The sequence below is a fragment of the Cololabis saira genome, chromosome 3 (genome assembly GCF_033807715.1).
Source record: "Cololabis saira isolate AMF1-May2022 chromosome 3, fColSai1.1, whole genome shotgun sequence".
Classification (NCBI taxonomy): Eukaryota; Metazoa; Chordata; class Actinopteri; order Beloniformes; family Belonidae; genus Cololabis; species Cololabis saira.
Genome location: NC_084589.1, coordinates 9,694,329 through 9,699,996, shown reverse-complemented (window position 1 = coordinate 9,699,996; position 5,668 = coordinate 9,694,329). Strand labels below are relative to the sequence as shown.

The 5,668-nt window shown below is 40.1% G+C and overlaps 1 long non-coding RNA gene across 1 annotated transcript; it reads left to right on the top strand.

Annotated features, from left to right (window-relative positions):
- Nucleotides 1–290: 290 nt before the first annotated feature.
- LOC133440867 (uncharacterized) lies at nucleotides 291–852 on the top strand. The gene is made up of 3 exons (XR_009782370.1): nucleotides 291–365; nucleotides 515–603; nucleotides 790–852. It is a non-coding gene; the product is annotated as an uncharacterized LOC133440867 (long non-coding RNA).
- The last annotated feature ends 4,816 nt before the right edge of the window (nucleotides 853–5,668 follow it).

Here is a 5,668-nt window from a genome sequence, read left to right as displayed (position 1 = left end):
GTTTGTTCCCTCCAGTTCTGCAGCGCAGCTCGAAGCCCCGCCCACTGCAGCCCCCGCCCACTGCAGGCCCCGCCCACTGCAGGCCCCGCCCACTGCAGGCGTCCTGAGCCACTACAGGCGATTTTTGACGAATCCAGGGTTACACCGGGATTTGGGGTTGCTTTGCGGCCTCAGGAGAGGTTTGGTGATGCAGCGAGAAGGGTCCAGCTGCAGGCTCGGAGGCTGTAGTTCCAGGACCCGCAGTTTCAGGACCCGCAGTTCCAGGACCCGCAGTTTTTGCAACAGCACAACTCAATGAATTGGAGTTGTCATTGCAGGTTTGCAGGTCGCAGATTGCAGATTGTATCCGGACTTCGATGACGAACGTAAGTAACATGTCAAGTTATAAGTTGTTATGTTCTCTCATTTACTAGATGCATATAACTATAAAATATATCTATATTGGTAGACTGGAATAGATTTTTGAAAATACTAATACATTTATTGATACATTAAATTAAATTTCTCTTGGTAGGCTATCATTTATGGTCTTGCGTGGACACATAACGTGCCCGTGCTTCAGGCGGAACAGCTGTTCCTTGCTGGGCAACCCTTACATCCAAGGTGAGAGAATAAAATATAAATATATTTCTAACAGAATGACATTAAGTCTTAATCAATTTATGCAATGCGTTACATACCATAATTAAGAAATGTGCATAATTATTGTAATTCCTGTAGCACTTAATGTTTTAAATGTTAAACACATTTCTGTCAATAAAGCTGTGATTTTTATGTCTACTATTTCAGTGAAAGGGAGGAATTTAAAAGGAAGCTCCAAAAACAACTGCTCCAACCAGGGAGACACTGAGGGAGATTTTTTTGGGTTGCTTTTGGTCTGTATAAAGTTGAAATAATGTGTGTGTGTGTTTGTGTGTGTGTGTATAAAATAAAATAAAAAATATGATTGGAAAAAGAGTTTGTGAATTTGATGGGGAAACATTTAAAGTCTTAAAAAATAGACATGGGTCATTTAATGTGTTTAGATTAAGATTTATGCTAGAATAGAAATGTAGGTTCCTTTGATATATTGTTTGACTTCAGAAAGGCTTCCATAAAACCTGCTGCAGTGTACTACCTAATCTTGTAATAGGAAATCATAATTATCTGTCTCAAATTATACATTGTAGGGTCTATGAATTTGATGTTTGAGAATGTGTAGGAACCCTGGTTGTTAATATTAATCATTTGATTATATTACAAATATAGAGACATAATCTTAAATCTGCCCTTAGAGGCCCAGCTGTGTGCCTTTCAAACCTTATAAATATCTCAATAGTATCTGGCCAAATATGATTCCATCTTAAGTTTACCTGTAATGAGCTAATTATGCTGATCACAAATTTGCAATTTGTTTGCAACTCTTAGCAACCTATTTGATTTGTATTGCAGAGTAGGCTGTTCAAAGTAATTAATATTTGGTTGGAGTAAACCAATGTACTTGTTAACTATTATTATTTGTTTATCAACTCCATACAAAGTAATAATTTGACGGGATTAACCTCAAGAAATCAAAATATTTGTTAATTATCCTTGTTTATTTACTACACATGAAGTAAAAGTATTAATCTGGTGGAATAAACCTTTACACATAAAAATGCTTGTTTATTAATTATCCGTACCTGATTATTAACTTAAACAAGCTTTAAATAATAATTTCTAACTAAAACTTTAAAAAAGTTATACTTCAATTCATCATGTTAAGTAATCTTTTGGCGTAATAAATGTTTAATTTGCAAAACTGAAGGTCCTGGAACTGCGGGTCCTGGAACTGCAGCCTCTGCAATGACAACTCCAATTCACTGAGTGGCGCTGTTGCAAAAACTACGGGTCCTAGACAGACGCGCAGGAAGACGTTTTTGCCAGGGGGTGCGGGGGTTCTCCCTTAAGAAATCACTTGCCCCTCCCCTGCTTGAAGAACAGCTGACAGTGCGCACAAGCTTTACCAAAACATAGCGAACCAACCATCTACAGTAAAAAAGGAACATGACTATAATTATTATCATAGTCACATAGGCGGCGGGTGACTGAAAATATTTGGTGAACCTATATACAGGGAGGAATCCACGCGGCCGCGCTTTGCGAAAATTTTGAAGTTTTTTTTCACCCAAAACAGTTGCGTAACAATGATTTGAGCATAATTTGACCAATATAATAGCAGGATTACCGGCAGTGCAGTCTCCTCCTCCTCCCTGCTCATATGGCCGGCTGCACCATCAGGTGAGCCGGTGTTAAGACACTGGGTGGGTCGCTGACGCGGTGGCTGCAGGTGCAGTCGCTCTCCTCCGACTCACTGTCACATTGGCAGCAGCTTCGGCAATGTTTTGTGTCTGTTTCTCTTTTGGTTTAAAAAATGAACGTATATCCATCTTGGTCTTGACTTGGAGCTTTGTGTTGTGTTTTGAAAGGAGCGCTGCTGGCTGTGCATTTGTAATTGGTGGGCAAAAATGCGGATGTTTACAAACAACATTTGCGGTTCTGATCACCTGAGCGGTCCGCAGACCAGGGGGGTGTGAGGCTACTTTTCTTTTTTTTTAATTAAAATTACCCATATATTCAGCCTTCATCTCAAATGTGGCTTACAATGTTGTGGAACAGAAACAGCAACCACAAATATTTATATATTTATAATCTTTTATTGTCATTTCAATTTTTCCAGGGGGTGCTGCAGCCCCTGCCGCACCCCCACTTCCGGCGCCTATGGTCCTAGAACTGCGGGTCCTGAAACTGCGGGTCCTGGAACTGCAGCCTCCGAGCCTGCAGCTGTATACTATTGGATGCAGCAGGACAATGATCCCAAGCACTGAAGTAAAGCCAACACAGAATGGCCTTTAGGAAAAAAAAACACTTTTGGAGCGGTCCGGTCCCAACATGGACGTTAGCCTCCCAGCAGACATCCCAGATCTTTTAATTTGTGTCAAATTAATGGAGTAAATCAGTAAATTCCAAATAGTGTCAACAACAGAGAGTGATCAACAGAGTGATCGATCAACAAGGTCATGTGGTGACATGCATTCCCATATTTAACTTGTTTTCTCTTGACGTACTTTTAATGCGATGATAAACTGTGAAGAACTGCAACATGACAGAAAAGACATTTTACTCCTGACTTCTTCTCTTAACAGGAAGACAAAGAGTGAAAGTGTTACTTTGCTGATTTTCAAACAAAAGAAGGGATCAACACCTGTCCTCCTCTAACCTGTGAATACTCAGAGAAGAGACGTTTCACATTACCATGACAAGAACTGTGCTTCAACACGGTAAAAGAAAAACAAAGGTAAACAGGTTGCACTAGTTTAGGGGCTTTTGAACCTTGTCTAGGTCCTACAGAGCTCTTTACATCGTCCTGCTCGTTCCTCCAGTCACACACACACACACTCTTTTGTAATATTTTGGATTATTGTGCCAGCCCCCCATTTCCTCTCCGGTGAACTTATGCAGCCTGAGGACGGCCTGTTGTCTTACTTTGATGGCTCCTGCGTTGTGGTTTCAGCTCGAGCGACCACTTAGAAATGTAAATGTTTCACTTGAGATCAACTCCAGCCGTTTCACCTGCTTAGCCGATGAAGGAAGAGCAGCACCTGTCCGTGAAGCAGCCTTGGAGACAACAACTCCATTACATCTGACTTCCTGAAAGGTATTCTACATAGTAAAAAGTGATCATTACTAAACTTTTAACTGTGATGTGAATATTGTCAAATTAAAGCACAATGAATTTGCACAACAGTGCTGCATGAAATACATTTTTGCTAAAATAGCAACATGTTGGGAGTGGTTTTACTCTTGATAGTAAAACTAAATCAATAGAGGGTTTGCATTGACGTCACTTCCCCACTGGACCAGCCCCCATTACTCACACTGAGTGGCAAAAACAGCTGCAACTAGTGGAGAAGACAGGATAACAGCTGATTATCAGCTTAAATTAAAGGCAGTTGGACTTGACAGTGACCCGTACAGTTACCCCAAGAACCAGTGGTCCATGGACATTAATATTTGGTACAGTTACCCCAAGAACCAGTGGTCCATGGACATTAATATTTGGTACAGTTACCAAGAACCAGTGGTCCATGGACATTAATATTTGGCCACTAATCCAGTTTCCTGATATTTATATGTACTTAATTTCTACGCCGGGGAAATACACAAAGCAAAGCTTGAAGGCTTACAAAAGTCTTGATTTGTTGTAGAAATTAAAGTGATGAGGACACTGAACTTTATGATTTGACCGTTTAACGTTAGCTACCCAAAAATCCAACATTACCTGATACAAAATGGGAACCACAAATCCACGTTTCGGTGCCTGGAATCCAGTTGTTTCTGTGAATTGCAGTGATCCATTCGTAAGCTTAAGCTTATTTTTCAGCAGTCTGTAAAACCCTAACTCCGATTTCTTGCTAAATCTCTGAGTACAGTCGATCGCACAACATCTCTTTCCCATTTTAGATGTTTTCCAGTTCCCTCTATAGCATTAGTGATACTTAAAGCACATAAAAGGGATGTGATATCATCAACATGTTCGTCGTACAACTTCATCTGACCCTCTTCCCAAACTCTTTCCCTTCGGTCATCTTCATCCTCCATCTCCTCAGGTGATCTTCCATGTCCTTGGTGACGGACCAGTTTTATGCCTTTCACCTTCCTCCTCCTCACTTTCACATTCAGAGCTCCGTCCTCTCGCCGCCCGCTCTCCCTCCAGGTCCTCTGGTCTGTGTAGAAACGTCCCACCTCTCCACCTTGTCTCCTTTCCATTAACTTTGGAGCAGATGGCAGGGCCCTGCTCTCTCTGTGTGAGCTTGACTGACAGGGGCCGGTCATCAACCTCCATATGACCAGTCACGGGCCGCGTCGCTCCATCCTCTCCACCGTCCTTTCATACTCTCTCCCAAACCTCCTCCGCTCTTCCGTGTAACCAGCTTTGACATTCTTGGGCAATAAAAAACACAGGGATGCATCATCCGTCATTTCCTCATCACATCTTTTATATAGTTATGTTTATACGCCATTGGCCAAAGGGGAATTATAAAACATATCTATAAGTACCTATAATCTACAATGGAGTATTAGGGCCAAACTAAGACAAAAAAAAGGGAAATTATGAGAATAAAGTCATAATAATATTAGAATAAAGTCGAAATATTAAGAGAATAAAGTCATAATATTATGAGAATAAAGTCGTAATATTGCGAGAATAAAGTTGTAATATTTTGAGAATAAAGTCGTAATATTACGAGAATAAAGTCGTAATTTATGATAATAAAGTCGTAATATTACGAGAATAAAGTCGTAATTTATGATAATAAAGTCGTAATATTACGAGAATAAAGTCATAATGTTGCGAGAATAAAGTCATAATATTATGAGAATAAAGTTGTAATATTTTGAGAATAAAGTCGTAATATTACGAGAATAAAGTTGTAATTTATGATAATAAAGTCGTAATATTATGAGAATAAAGTCATAATTTATGAGAACTCTAACAGGAAGAGCACATACGTCTTTTGTGGAAGAGGAGCTGTCTGGTATAGTATAGTATAGTATAGTGTACTATACTATAGTATAGTAGTGGTGACTGAAAGGCTAGCGGTGGTTCCCTCTGCTTCCATTCAAAGAGGTTTTGTTGTTTCTCAGG